Source organism: Salmo salar, chromosome ssa01 (assembly GCF_905237065.1).
Source record: "Salmo salar chromosome ssa01, Ssal_v3.1, whole genome shotgun sequence".
NCBI lineage: Eukaryota > Metazoa > Chordata > Actinopteri > Salmoniformes > Salmonidae > Salmo > Salmo salar.
The window spans coordinates 79,248,830-79,264,931 of NC_059442.1; the positions used below are offsets into that span (position 1 = coordinate 79,248,830).

General features: G+C 45.4%; 1 long non-coding RNA gene across 9 annotated transcripts; it reads right to left on the reverse strand.

Moving 5' to 3' along the window:
- Window positions 1–3,713: 3,713 nt before the first annotated feature.
- Window positions 3,714–10,252, reverse strand: LOC106612571 (uncharacterized). Of its 9 annotated transcripts, none has more exons than XR_001330322.2 (5): window positions 10,084–10,252; window positions 7,041–7,117; window positions 5,939–6,097; window positions 5,054–5,408; window positions 3,714–4,931 (listed from the first exon to the last, which is right to left on the reverse strand). It is a non-coding gene; the product is annotated as an uncharacterized lncRNA (long non-coding RNA). The 9 variants fall into 9 exon arrangements; XR_001330323.2 differs by having other exon boundaries at window positions 3,714–4,289; window positions 4,461–4,931; window positions 5,054–6,097; window positions 10,084–10,251; XR_006770851.1 differs by having other exon boundaries at window positions 3,714–4,677; window positions 4,814–4,931; window positions 5,054–6,097; window positions 10,084–10,250.
- Between the last annotated feature and the right edge of the window lie 5,850 nt (window positions 10,253–16,102).

Genomic DNA, 16,102 nt, shown 5'->3' on the forward strand with positions numbered 1-16,102 from the left:
ATTATGGCCAAGGAGGTGCGTGTGCATGGACGTCAGAGGATCTGGCCGAGGAGATTGCCAGGGCATCGGAGCAGAGACCGCTTGAGGGTGACTGCTAGAATGATGGGCATGAGTGCTTCGTCGACTATGGGGGATGATTCATGCCAGAATTAAGCCTCGTGAAGCTACTGATACCTCTCACCGAGTCACCTAATGTCTTCCTAGCGCTATAAAATACCGCCATGAATTAACATGGACTGTCAATGGAGACAAGTTGTTTTTAACCTCTATGGGCTGCGTCCCACCTAATCAACAGCCAGTGTATTCCCGTGGCGCGTTATTCAAATTCCTCAAAAATGCAAAAACATCAATTTTTCAAACATATGACTATTTTACACCATTTTAAAGACAAGACTCTCGTTAATCTAACCACACTGTCCGATTTCAAAAAGGCTTTATAACGAAAGCAAAACATTAGATTATGTCAGCAGAGTACCCAGCCAGAAATAATCAGACACCCATTTTTCAAGCTAGCATATAATGTCACATAAACCCAAACCACAGCTAAAAACCAGCTTTTTACATTAGCATGTGACTAGCATGTGACTAGCATTCCCACCGAACACTGCCGGTGAATTTACTAAATTACTCACGATAAACGTTCACAAAAAGCATAACAATTATTTTAAGAATTATAGATACAGAACTCCTCTATGCACTCGATATGTCCGATTTTAAAATAGCTTTTCGGTGAAAGCACATTTTGCAATATTCTCAGTAGATAGCCCGGCATCACAGGGCTAGCTATTTAGACACCCAGCAAGTTTAGCACTCATAAAAGTCAGATTTACTATAAGAAAAATGTTATTACCTTTGCTGTCTTCGTCAGAATGCACTCCCAGGACTTCTACTTCAATAACAAATGTTGGTTTGGTTCAAAATAATCCAGTTATATCCAAACAGCGGCATTTTGTTCGTGCGTTCAAGACACTATCCGAAAGGGTAAATAAGGGTGACGAGCATGGCGCAATTCGTGACAAAAAATGTCTAAATATTCCATTACCGTACTTCGAAGCATGTCAACCGCTGTTTAAAATCAATTTTTATGCCATTTTTCTCATAAAAAAGCGATAATATTCCGACCGGGAATCTGCGTTTAGGTAAACAGACGAAAGAAAATAAAGCATTTGGTCGACTCGGGCACGCGCCTAAGCCCATAGTACTCTGATCGGCCACTTGCCAAACGCGATAAAGTGTTTCAGCCAGAGGCTGCCTCGATATCGTTCAGCTTTTTCCCGGGCTCTGAGAGCCTATGGGAGCCGTAGGAAGTGTCACGTTATTGCAAAGATCCTCAGTCTTCAATAAAAAGAGCCAAGATGAAACACAACTTGTCAGACAGGCCACTTCCTGCATGGAATCTTCTCAGGTTTTGGCCTGCCATATGAGTTCTGTTATACTCACAGACACCATTCAAACAGTTTTAGAAACTTTAGGGTGTTTTCTATCCAAAGCCAATAATTATATGCATATTCTAGTTACTGGGCAGGAGTAGTAACCAGATTAAATCCGGTACGTTTTTTATCCGGCCGTGTCAATACTGCCCCCTAGCCCTAACAGGCTAAGGCGTCAAACTGTCGACGCGTTCACGTCAAGTGATACGTACACGTTATGTAGACGTAGTATTCACGTTGTGTTCACTTCGCCTCATGTGTCAGTTTGGTGTAAGTTTATTATGAAGGATCTTACCATGAACGCCTTTAAAACGTCTACATGTGTTACGCGCCACTTAGTTTAAGTGTCTGTGTAACCAATGTGAAATGACTAGTTAGTTAGCGGTGGTGCGCGCTAATAGCGTTCCAATCGGTGACGTCACTCGCTCTGAGACCTGAAGTGGTTGTTCCCCTTGCGTAGCAAGGGCCGCGGCTTTTATGGCGCGATGGTTAACGATGCTTCGTGGGTGTCAGTTGTTGAGGTGTGCAAGGGTTCCTGGTTCGAGCCCAGTTTGGGGCGAAGAGAGGGACGGAACCTACACTGTTACATCTGTTTAGTTTATTATTAAAGATCTCACCATGAATGTCTTACAAACGTCTACATGTTCATTGCCTGAGTAATCTAATTTATTTAATTTGTTGATTTACTTGCACATCATCATCTGCACATGCATCACCCCAGTGTTAATGCTAAATTGTAATTATTTCGCCACTATGGCCTATTTATTGCCTTACCTCCCTAATTGTACTACATTTGCACACACTGTACATAGATTTTTCTATTGTGTTATTGACTGTAATTTCTCTCATGCCATGCGTAACTCTGTGTTGTTGTTTTTGTCGTTCTGCTTTGCTTTATCTTGGCCAGGTCGCAGTTGTAAATGAGAACTTGTTAACTGGCCTACCTGGTTAAAATAGGGCTATCACCTCAATACAAAACCTATTAGGCTAGTTGATATCGTAGCCATCCACCATTACTGTGTAGATATGCCTATTTCTCACATCAATACAGGCACAAGGGCTTCTTTGTTGGAGGTAGCCCTATTCAGAAACAAGAGGTAGCCTACGTCTCTAGTGGCGCATTCAAAACAACTCGGAAGTCGGCAATCTCTGACTTCGAACTTCAGTGCGTTCAAGACAACTGGGAACTCTAAAAAAAAATTGCTGACAGTGATTTTTTTGTTTGTTTCAAACGGTCATCCAACTCGGAATTCCAATCAGAAACTCTGGCATCTTTATCTGACCTGAAAATCCCTGATGTCATGATTGAACCCCGTTTTTTTCCCCACTTCCCAGTTTACCGGATTAACAGACACAATCACTGTTACAACGCAATCCGTAGGCTATACATTTCTGTGGAGATGGTTTATGGTTAAATGCAAGGTTTGAATTGAGAGGGTATGTGAGGATATAGGCCTAACCCTTGTTATAGAGACAGGCAAAAAGCATATGCTACCACTTGTTTGCTTAGCCATAGAAAAATCAACAGTCCAGATGATATAAAGCGATCTAGGCTGTAACAATGATTAACTACATGATTATTTCTGCTGTCTACTAGGCTATCGAAGATCGTGTTCAAACATCACAGGAAAATGTGGTTGGTTTATTAAATGCTCTGCAATTTAGAGCTATGCCTACCGCAAAATACCAAAATGTTAGAATCTTTATAGGTCTATACATAGACCAAACAGTTTAACAGATAAAAACATTTATTACTCAGGAGAATCCCATTGAATCAGACTAAACGGAACCGAAAACACCCCAGCCTGTTTTAACCACAGGTCATGATGAAGCCTAAACATTTCAGCAGTTTGACATTGATTTTGCCCACAATCGCCTACAGATTTGATACACATGAAGACCTATATTTAATCTGGATTTGACAAACAAAATCGGTACTAGGATCCCACATCATATTTGTTACCAATTAGGCTAAATGCATTCCTATTAATTTGCATAGGCTAAGCAGTTATTTACCATCTTCTGCTTTTCATGAATAAACAGGCATCAGGGTAAAAAAATATAATTTCAATGCCCCCCCCCCCACATTGTTACTTACTTTACAGATCCCAAAGTCAGCTAATTCCCACTCCATTCATATGCAAATACCTTTTATTCATACACTGGCTTGTCTGGCTGGGATATTTTCATTTTAAACAGGCCTTCCCTTATCTACACTGAAATAACATTAGTCCTCTATTATGATGAAAAAAATAATAATAATCATAGCGCATTCGTACACCCTTGTGGTTGAATATATATTTATTGTATGTCTTATGATACAACAATGAATAATGTTGAACTAACAAACACCATCAAGGGATACGTTACAATTTACAATAATGAAAACCTTACGAAACAGCTGTGAAAACCAATCTGGCAGTATTTTAGATTTAAATACATAAATGTAAAACATTTTTGGTACGTGTCAATTTATTTTCAGATATGTTTGTACACTCACATGGTAATCATAGACTGAAATACTGAATTCTGGTGTGTGGAATAGAGAGGAGTTGGGCACTGTGTGGATGGGAGGTTCTGCCTGTCACTTGTTTTCAACAAGTAGTCAGTCTTGGAAGGTGGACTTGATGAGGGAAACTGCAAAGTCCAGGCGCTGCTGCCCTCTGTTCTGAATGTTTGAAGTGCTAGTGTTTTTAGCTAATCTGTGCATCTCACATTATGTGGCCAGTATGATAGTTTTATTGCTCTTAGCAGATAATGACAATAACAGTAGCTGATGTAATGAAAAGTTAGAGGGTGGTTGGTTATGGAGGACATCAGGTGGATCCATGTCTGGGTGTTAGGCAGAACCCCTAGGTCCTGGAGAACAGGAGCAGAGTAAAGGGAAAAGGGTAGGATACAGATTTAAACAAGCAAACACACAGGTCAAGGGATTATCATGTATGTAAAAATACAGTTATTGAATGATTTAATTTAAATGTTTGATTAGACATGCAATAATGTTAATGGCAGACAGAAAAGAAAGGATACATGTCAATTTTTTTTATGTCAGAGGGGTTGATGAGGGAGGTAAGGGATGGTCCCTGGACAAGATAGAGATGAGTTGTGAGAGAAACTCCAGGATGTTGTCATGACCACTGGAGTCATACACCTTAACTACCTACCTGGAAGTGGCGGTTACTTAACGTGACCCAGTGGTTAGCCTTGAGATTGACTATTTGGAGAAATCTCTGGGCCAGTGATGGTACTGCTGACAGCGTGATGATGTCGCCCACCATGAGGCGGCAAATGCAAATAGTTATCATCTGAGATTTTTAGATTCACCTTAACGGATGTTGACCCCAGCTAGGAGCGAAAGAGCACAAAGCTTTTCCAGGTCTCACCTTCCTTTCGTCCTTCTTCCAAGCCAAGTCATAGCCCAGATGTCGAATATTTGGTTCCCTTGATTCACCTCTGGTGACTCTCCTTTTTCTCATGCGCCTTGTCCATGTTCAGTCTCACCTTGATTGATAATAGAAATAAACGCAATTATATTTCATATTATTACAAATACAGCTCTTATATATATATATATATATCTTGGAAGGCCAGAAAATAAATTAACAGAGGACAATCATTTTTACCTGGTCAAAAACCTCCACATCCTTGCATGAAGGTGGTCCTCGAAGGCGTTCTGATCTGGTTTGACAACTTCCACCACATCAGGTGGAGTATCAGTGATCTCAAAGTACGTTATACAAAAATATCAATAGAAAAACACTAAGTCAATCACACATTTGTTATACTACAGTATAGGCAACCCCAGTAAACAGCTGTGGCTCCCGTCAGAACAGCAGGCGATAAAGTGAATAATCTGGAGGCCTGGACGCTGCTGTTGTGTGCAAAGATAATTACCTTCTGGTTGTCCTACAATTCCTGGTACCCGTCAAGGTCCGTTCATCCAAACCTGGAGTCACCATATATCTACAACTCACTGTACTATCAGTGTCAATTTCAAAAAACGTAATTACTGGACGCCTATGCGAAACATTGGTACAACCATTACATTATAAACCACTAACATGTAAGCTGACATTGACTAAAACTAACTAGGCTAGAGCTAACTAGCACTTAGCCAAGCTAAATTTGGTTAGCATCAAGCTAGAGAACTGTTAAACGCTATTTTTGTACAAATATTAACACTAACATATTTTATCGTGACATCACATTTACATATATTACCTTACGTAAACTGAGGCTTTTGTTCATAGAAAATAAAACAAATTGGATCTAAAACGTTGTAAAATAAAAGTACAAAAAGTTCAGACGTCTTAATTCCTTCTCTTACACGTAAACCATTAGCAAGCTAGCCTAACTCCATTACTTACAATGGAGAAAATACCAACCAGTTTTTCACTCGGTTAACACTCCCTTCAGTTGCCTTCAAACATCATCAAACTCATGGACTATGTAATTAACCATGTTACCTCAATATTTTGAGTCATATTGCACTTTTGCACATTACATACCTGAAATAATTGAATAAAATTATGAGACGAAGAAACGTTAGTTTTCAGAACTAGTCATTCTCCATAATGAAGAAATGTGAAAGATCTCACTAACGCACTCCATTGACGTCACAGCTCCCCTAGCGGCAGTATTTATATACATACATTAAATGCAAATACCTGGGAGGCAAAATAAACAAAATAAAACATTCAAAATATGACCATACATATGTGTGTGTGTCACATATACACATGGCATATGCTTAAGTACCACCTTGATATCTCTGATCTGCTTGCCTCAATAAATTAATGCTAGAACATTGGTAGCCAGGATTAGCTATTTGTATCTAGTCTCCTAATAAATGCATAACGGTTCAAGTTAGACACGTTATCTTTTGTTTGTATGTTTTTCTTTTTTTAATTGGACCTTTATTTAACTAGGCAAGTCAGTTAAGAACAAATTCTTATTTACAATGACGACCCACCCCGGCCAAACCCTAACCCGGACGACGCTGGGCCAATTGTGCGCTGCCCTATGGGACTCCCAATCACTACCAGGGTCTGTAGTGACACCTCTAGCACTGAGATGCAGCCCCAAGCATGTCTTTTTTGTTGGTCCTGTCAATGTTGAGTGATCAGAAATGCCTCAGCACACATAATAGGTTACTGTGCAAATGTGTGCTAAAAGTGGGGATGTTTCACAGTATTTCTGATTATCTTAACTCACCACCACCAATTAATTGTATTTTTTACAGAAAACCACCAGTGCAATATAGGCCTACAATCAGATAAAAAGGTGCTATCAACAAACTACCAGGATTCTTCTGCTATCCCCATAGGATAACCCTTTTTGGTTCCAGGTAGAACCCCTTCTGTGTCTTAGTAGAACCCGTTTGGGCTCCATTCCACAGAGGGTTCTACATGGAACCAAAAATACTTCTACCTGGAACCAAAAAGTTATCATTTGGTGACAGCCAAAGAACCTGTTGGAACCCCTTTCTCAAAGAGTGTACTTTTTTTTTAACACCATTTTATTCTATACTCAAACATCTGCCTGGTATTCAAGATAACACACAAAATAGCACCACCATTTTGAACAGGAGAAGAGGCTGTGGTTACTTACGGAGGGAGAAAAGTGAGGGTGGTGGTTTGAGCAGCTGCAGTGAAGTTGATTGGTTGCTCTGTCTCATCACATCTTGACTAAAAGAAAGAGATTTAGAAATTAGTTTGACATTGCCATAGTTTAACAGCTGAAAAGCAGTCATTAACATACTCCAGGGGTATCAATACATTCAGTATTCACTGAATGAAGTAGTCTACCCATCCCCATTTACAATTGTATTCATCAATTAAATAAATGATACTATAGCACATTCAATTACATTATTATTGTAGACTACTCCTGTATCTACCTTGTACAATACCGTAATCATTGAATGAAGTAGTGTACCCATCCACATTTCCATTTTAATTGATCAATTAGATAAATAATACTAGCACATTGTTACATTGTTGTAGAATAGGCTACTACTGTATCCACACTATATTAGGATACCGTTGTGATTTTGTCAGGCATGATTTTAGGTCTTCCATCGAAGTTGCATGTTGTACCTTGTTTCCCTTCTTCAGTGAAAAGTATTTATGCATCCCCCATTCAATTCAGTTCGAGTGTGAATGTGTAGGCCTAGTGCCAGTGGAAAAATACACCCATAGCTCCAGCACACAATGGCATGTAGGGGTAATGTATTATAAAGTAAAATATGCACGTATATATATACTGCTCAAAAAAATAAAGGGAACACTTAAACAACACATCCGAGATTTGAATGAAAGAAATAATCTTATTAAATACTTTTTTCTTTACATAGTTGAATGTGCTGACAACAAAATCACACAAAAATAATCAATGGAAATCCAATTTATTAACCCATGGAGGTCTGGATTTGGAGTCACAGTCAAAATTAAAGTGGAAAACCACACTACAGGCTGATCCAACTTTGATGTAATGTCCTTAAAACAAGTCAAAATGAAACTCAGTAGTGTGTGTGGCCTCCACGTGCCTGTATGACCTCCCTACAACGCCTGGGCATGCTCCTGATGAGGTGGCGGATGGTCTCCTGAGGGATCTCCTCCCAGACCTGGACTAAAGCATCCACCAACTCCTGGACAGTCTGTGGTGCAACGTGGCGTTGGTGGATGGAGCGAGACATGATGTCCCAGATGTGCTCAATTGGATTCAGGTCTGGGGAACGGGCTGGCCAGTCCATAGCATCAATGCCTTCCTCTTGCAGGAACTGCTGACACACTCCAGCCACATGAGGTCTAGCATTGTCTTGCATTAGGAGGAACCCAGGGCCAACCGCACCAGCATATGGTCTCACAAGGAGTCTGAGGATCTCATCTCGGTACCCAATGGCTGTCAGGCTACCTCTGGCGAGCACATGGAGGGCTGTGCGGCCCCCCAAAGAAATGCCACCCCACACCATGACTGACCCACCGCCAAACCGGTCATGCTGGAGGATGTTGCAGGCAGCAGAACGTTCTCCACGGCGTCTCCAGACTCTGTCACGTCTGTCACGTGCTCAGTGTGAACCTGCTTTCATCTGTGAAGAGCACAGGGCGCCAGTGGCCAATTTGCCAATCTTGGTGTTCTCTGGCAAATGCCAAACGTCCTGCACGGTGTTGGACCCTCATACCACCCTCATGGAGTCTGTTTCTGACCGTTTGAGCAGACACATGCACATTTGTGGCCTGCTGGAGGTCATTCTGCAGGGCTCTGGCAGTGCTCCTCCTGCTCCTCCTTGCACAAAGGCGGAGGTAGCGGTCCTGCTGCTGGGTTGTTGCCCTCCTACGACCTCCTCCACGTCTCCTGATGTACTGGCCTGTCTCCTGGTAGCGCCTCCATGCTCTGGACACTACGCTGACAGACACAGCAAACCTTCTTGCCACAGCTCGCATTGATGTGCCATCCTGGATGAGCTGCACTACCTGAGGCACTTGTGTGGGTTGTAGACTCCATCTCATGCTACCACTAGAGTGAAAGCACCGCCAGCATTCAAAAGTGACCAAAACATCAGCCAGGAAGCATAGGAACTGAGAAGTGGTCTGTGGTCCCTACCTGCAGAACCACTCCTTTATTGGGGGTGTCTTGCTAATTGCCTATAATTTCCACCTGTTGTCTAGTCCATTTGCACAACAGCATGTGAAATGTATTGTCAATCAGTGTTGCTTCCTAAGTGGACAGTTTGATTTCACAGAAGTGTGATTGACTTGGAGTTACATTGTGTTGTTTAAGTGTTCCCTTTATTTTTTTGAGCAGTGTATATATCCTATAGCACAATGGCATGTAGGGGTAGTGTATTACAATGTAAAATATGCACGTATATATATATATATATCCTATAGCACAATGGCATGTAGGGGTAATGTATTACAATGTAAAATATGTATATCCTATAGCACCACATGTGTATATTTTCATTTACATTTTAATTCATCCATTAAATAAATAATACTAGCAAATCAAATTACGTTATTGTACACTAGCCTACTCCGCTATCGACACAGTAAATAATATCGCCAACGTGCTTTCGACAATATGTTATCAACTCGTTATCAACCCAAAAAAATTCAAATAAACAAAATATGCCTTTACACAGTAGGCCTAAATATTTCCAAACGATATCACTACTTAAATATAGCCTACTTACTCCTCAATTGGATCAAGTACATCTTGGTCATTCTTTTCATCGTCTCTAAGGAAACTATCTGGGGCAGACACTCGAAAATCGCTTCTGCCGCTTGTCTGTGTCGCCGCCGAGCTCTCAAATACCGTGCCAGTCTCTCAGTCTATGAACGGTCACTGCAATCGGGATTCCTTGGGACGTCCTTACTCTAAACTAACACTAAACGTAAGCATTTCACATTTTTACTTGATAGAGGTAGGGACATCCCAAGGATCCCGAATAGCACGGACCCTCTGGGAAAGTCTATGAACTGCTCAATTCGACTGAATGTACATCCCAAGGAACCCGAATAACGCATATGAACTCCTCTGAAAGCCGTGGACACAACTCTTATTGGTTGTCTGATGCTACTGGCAACAACACAGTCTGTGATTAGCTAACAACATTTAGATCTGTATACAGCGAGATAAGATAACATACCATGCCATGAGGTGATGAGGGAAAGATAGATTACCTATAGATTGGGCATCATGTTTTCTAGGCCATTAGAATAACACGAAATACACTAGCGTAGGCTACACTATAGTTCAAGGTGGCTACGTCGGAATGTCTGCTTGTACGGGAAAAAATGTACGTTTCTAACATTTATGATTGAGATTTCATTAATATAAATATAAACTATGCACACATGCACCCCTTCGAGCAGAGCAAGCTAGCAAGGGACCAGTTCATACAGGAGCTCTCTCCTATCGAGCTGCGCTTAAAGACCCAGCTGGCTCATCCTGAGGCATTGCAGATAGCCTTAGAGATGGCTTTGGAGAGTGAGCTCGTGTGGGCTGGGGCTTCGGTGGGGGTGCAGGGAGACACACCCATTGTGCGGGCTAGGGGGCAGAGCAGCCCAGAGCCGGAAAAGCCTGCATGGGTGGCTGAAATGAATGACCTCATTCGTGCTGTGTCGCTACAGGTGGCACTCAACACAAGCCAAATCAAATCAAATTTTATTGGTCATGGTTAACAGATGTTAATGCGAGTGTAGTGAAATGCTTGTGCTTCTAGTTCCGACCATGCAGTAATATCTAACAAGTAATCTAACAATTTCACAAGAACTACCTTATACACACAAGTGTAAAGGAATGAACAAGAATATGTACATATACATTTATGGATGAGCGATGGCCGAACGGCATAGGCAACATGCAGTAATGGTATACAGTACTGTATATACATATGAGATGAGTAATGTAGGGTATGTAAACATTATATAAAGTGGCATTGTTTAAAGTGACTAGTGATACATTTATTACATCCAATTTTTAATAATTAATGTGGCTAGAGATTTGAGCCAGTATGTTGGCAGCAGCCACTCAATGTTAGTGATGGCAGTTTAACAGTCTGATGGCCTTGAGATAAAAGCTGTTTTTCAGTCTCTCGGTCCCCACTTTGATGCACCTGTACTGACCTCGTCTTCTGGATGATAGCGGGGTGAACAGGCAGTGGCTCAGGTGGTTGTTGTCCTTGATGATCTTTTTGCCCTTCCTGTTACATCGGGTGGTGTAGGTGTCCTGGAGGGCAGGTAGTTTGCCCCCGGTGATGCGTTGTGCAGACCTCACTACCCTCTGGAGAGCCTTGCGGTTGTGGGCGGAGCAGTTGCCGTACCAGGCGGTGATACAGCCCGACAGGATGCTCTCGATTGTGCATCTGTAAAAGTGTTTTTGGTAACAAGCCAAATTTCTTCAGTCTCCTGAGGTTGAAGAGGCGCTGTTGCACCTTCTTCACCACGCTGTCTGTGTGGGTGGACCATTTCAGTTTGTCCGTGATGTGTACGCCGAGGAACTTAAAACTTCTCCACTACTGTCCCGTCGATGTGGATAGGGAGGTGCTCCCTCTGCTGTTTCCTTAAGTCCACGATCATCTCCTTTGTTTTGTTGACGTTGAGTGTGAAGGTTGTTTTCCTGACACCACACTCCGAGGGCCCTCACCTCCTCCCTGTAGGCCGTCTCGTCGTTGTTGGTAATCAAGCCTACCACTGTAGTGTCATCTGCAAACTTGATGATTGAGTTCGAGGCATGCATGGCCACGCAGTCATGGGTGAACAGGGAGTACAGGAGAGGGCTGAGAACGCACCCTTGTGGAGCCCCAGTGTTGAGGATCAGCGGGGTGGAGATGTTGTTTCCTACCCTCACCACCTGGGGGTGGCCCGTCAGAAAGTCCAGGACCCAGTTACACAGGGTGGGGTCGAGACCCAGGGTGTTAAATGCTGAGCTGTAGTCGATGAACAGCATTCTTACATAGGTATTCCTCTTGTCCAGATGGGTTAGGGCAGTGTGATTGTGATTGCTTCGTCTGTAGACCTATTGGGGCGGTAAGCAAATTGGAGTGGGTCTAGGGTGTCAGGTAAGGTGGAGGTGATATGATCCTTGACTAGTCTCTCAAAGCACTTCATGATGACGGAAGTGAGTGCTACGGGGCGATAGTCGTTTAGCTCAGTTACCTTAGCTTTCTTGGGAACAGGAACAATGGTGGCCCTTTTGAAGCATGTGGGAACAGCAGACTGGGATAGGGATTGATTGAATATGTCCGTAAACACACCAGCCAGCTGGTCTGCGCATGCTCTGAGGACGTGGCTAGGGATGCCGTCTGGGCTGGCAGCCTTGCCGAGGGTTAACATGTTTAAATGTTTTACTCACGTTGGCTGTGGTGAAGGAGAGTCCGCAGGTTTTGGTAGCGGGCCGTGTCAGTGGCACTGTATTGTCCTCAAAGCAAGCGAAGGAGTTGTTTAGTTTGTCTGGGAGCAAGACATCGGGGTCCACGACGGGGCTGGTTTTCTTTTGGTAGTCCGTGATTGACTGTAGACCCTGCCACATTCCTCTCGTGTCTGAGCTGTTGAATTGCGACTCTACTTTGTCTCTATACTGGCGCTCAGCATGTTTGATTGCCTTGCGGAGGGAATAGCTACACTGTTTGTATTCGGTCATGTTTCCGGTCGCCTTGCCCTGATTAAAAGCAGTGGTTCGAGCTTTCAGTTTTGCGCGAATGCTGCCATCAATCCACGGTTTCTGGTTGGCGAAGTTGCTGTTGGTACAACATCACCGATGCACTTGCTAATAAACTCGCTCACCGAATCAGCGTATACATTAATGTTGTTGTTCGACGCTATCCGGAACATATCCCAGTCCACGTGATCGAAGCAATCTTGGAAGCGTGGAATCAGATTGGTCGAACCAGCGTTGAACAGACCTGAGCACGAGCGTTTCCTGTTTTAGTTTCTGTCTATAGGCTGGGAGCAACAAAATGGAGTCGTGGTCAGATTTGCCCTGGTCCCATCTGCGCTGGGATTTCCCTAGGTCCCCCAGAGTTCAGGGAAACGGCTCGGGGTCCGCATAGGCGGAGCAGTCCGGACCCCTGGCTCTCTTTCCCAACCACCACCATCGCCAGGAGGAGCCCACCGGCACAGACGGGGGAGCAAGGCTCCACTTACCCCAGAAGCAGACGAGTGCAAGCAGATGGAGCCTGTTGTTGTGGTGGGCCGAACCTGTGTTGGGGACTTTTGTCATGTCCGTGTCACTGTGGAGTGGGTGCCCTGCTCTGCCCTGGTGGACACTGGGTCCACAGTAACCCTGGTGAGGCCGGATATTGTGCCAGGTTTGAGCCCACAGTTGTGTAGCTCCGCACAGTCACAGGTGAGCTGGCACCCATGAAAGGGAAGGGAATAATGACTGATAGTAGGGGGCAGGACTGTACGTCATCCTGTGTGGGTGGCAGCTGTGCAGGACCATGGTATCCTGGGGTTGGACTTTCTTAGGAGCACAGGCTGCCAGTTAGACCTAAATAGGGGCACACTGAGCTTCCAGGGAGGGCCGGCAGTCATCATGGCCCTCCCAATTCACATTCACACAACCCAACTACCCCCTTACTCCAACAGTTAAAGCAGCAGAGACTCATGGCTGCCCTCCCTCCCCCACATCGGTGCGTGACTTTTTCCCAGCCCTTCTATCACCTACGGCTGTGTGTTACATTCCCCCAGCTACCTCCACGATACATCCCACCGTGAGCCCGGGCCGTGTGCCCCGCAGCCTAGCTACCCCAGATGGGAGAGTGGAGGACACTGTCTGCAGTGAGGGAGATATGCACATCAAGATGCATCCCCACTGTATCCTGCTGGCACGCCAGGAGGCGGCAGACAAGGCTGTGTTGGAGATGCAGCGGGCAGACTTCATCGAGCCCTCAGACAGCCCCTAGGCGGCACCAGTCGTCATGGTTCCTAAGAAGGGGGAAAGCTGAGGTTCTGTGCTGACTACATGCAGCTGAATGAGGTAACCAGGAAGGACTCAGACCGCATACCACGTATCGATGAGTCACTGGACCTGGTTAGGGGGTCCTCCTGGTTCTCCTCGCTAGACCTCTGCAGTGGCTACTGGCAGGTGCCCCTCTCCCCAGAGGCCAGAGCAAAAACTGCGTTCTCCACTAACAGAGGACACTGGCAGTTCAAGGTCCTGTGCTTCGGCCTGTGCAATGCTCCAGCTACTTTTGAGCGTTTGATGGACAGGGTGCTGGATGGCATTCACCGACAGGAGTGTCTGGGATACCTCGACGACATCCTGGCCCATGGCAGCTCCTTCTAGTCAGCCCCGGGGGCGCTACGGCGTGTGCTGGAGAGGGTGGCTGCCGCAGGCCTGAAGCTCCAACCCGAGAAGTGCCACTTCATGAGGAAAGAGGTGTCCTTCTTGGGCCACCAAGTGGGGAAGGAGGGTATCAGAACCATGGAGGACAAAGTGGGTGTTGTCCGAGACTGGCCCACCTCCACCGACCAGCATCAGCTGAAGAGTTTCCTGGGCCTGGCCTCGTACTACAGGAGGTTTGTACGGGGCTTCTCAAGCATCGCTGCTCCCCTGAACCACCTGCTGCCAAAGGACAAGGTCTTCATTTGGACAGTGGAGTGCGAGGAGGCCTTCAACACCCTCATACGTGCACTGATCGTGGCCCCTGTGCTTGCCCCCCCTGACCTCACCTTGTCCTTTATCCTGGACACAGACGTGAGCAATGTGGGCATGGGTGGGATGCTGGCCCAGGTGGGGCCAGAGGGGGAGAGAGTGATGGCGTACTTCAGCAAAACATTCAACAAACATGAGCGCCGCTACTGTGTCACCTGTTGGGAGCTCCTGGCTGTTGTGGCTTCCATCAAACACTTCAAGTACTACCTGGGTGACCTGCCCTTTACTGTAAGGACTGACCACTCTGCTCTCCAGTGGCTCATGTCTTTCAAAGAGCCAGAGGGGCAGGTTGCTTGCTGGTTGGAGGAGCTTCAGCCGTACGACTTCACAATGGTGCACAGGGCAGGGGCACGCCACTCCAACGCCGAAGCCATGTCCCGTCGGCCCTGTACTGCAGAGAGAGCTGTGTGGGAAGGAGGGGGTCTGTGCCACAGTGTGTCGGGCGAGCGGGCCTGTCTGCTGTGAGCTGCAGACTGTCGACATGGCTGAATGGTGGCAGCACTAGGGACAGGACACAGACCTACAGCCTGTGCTACAGTGGGTAGAGGCGAAGCTGAGACCACCATGGAAAGAGGTGGCAGCTCTCTCACTCGTGACCAAAAGGTTATGGTCAAAGTTTGAGAGACTGCGGCTGGCTGATGGCGTGCCACAGCGGGCATGGAAGGAGCCAGCTACAGGAGAGGATAGGTGGCAGGTGGTGGTCCCAAAAGCACTGCGGGAGGCTGTGCTCCAGAGCACTCATGGGGGGGTGGGGACCGGACACTTTGGGGTCACAAAAACCCTCTGCCACCTCCGTCTGGGCTTTTACTGGGGCCAGCAAAAGAGGGATGTGGAGGACTTTTTCCCACTGCTGTGACAACTGCACAGCGAGAAAGTGCCATCCAGGCCGTTCTCATGCTCAGCTCCAACAGTTCCCAATGGGGGCTCCCATGGAGAGGGTGGGAGTAACTAGGCCGTTTGACACCACAGACAGTGGGGTCCGACATGCCAGGCAACCTGCTATCTGCCAACCACGGGAATGCCTGGAATGTTCTTGTGCTGGGCATCCTGGTGGTTGGTAGAGCGGCGGAGAGAGGGGAGGTTGGAAGGGGGGGTGGAGCATCGCAAGTTTAAGGCCATGTTTAGCCATTGTTCTCTCTCTTATGTCTGGTCTTCACAAGAGATGGTCACGGTTGTTTTATACGGGTATCCTTCATTTATTTGACGTGGGCTATGGCCAAACAGTAGCCTGTGTGGAGTTGGGTTAATAAACCGTGAATTCGTAAACTCAATCCTCTGCCTGGACAATTGTTCCTTTATGATCTAGCCAGGTCATTACAATATTTATTTGTTCAATGTTTTTGTAGGGGTGCTGCACCTCTACATCCCGCAGCTATGCTGCAGAATGAAGTTGGTGAAAAGCAACTGCAGAAACTTGCAGTCAAAAGTTCATGCAGTAGACATGTAGGACAATTTCTATACCCATAACACAACACATTTTGAAAGGCAGTGAGCAACGATGGTCACCG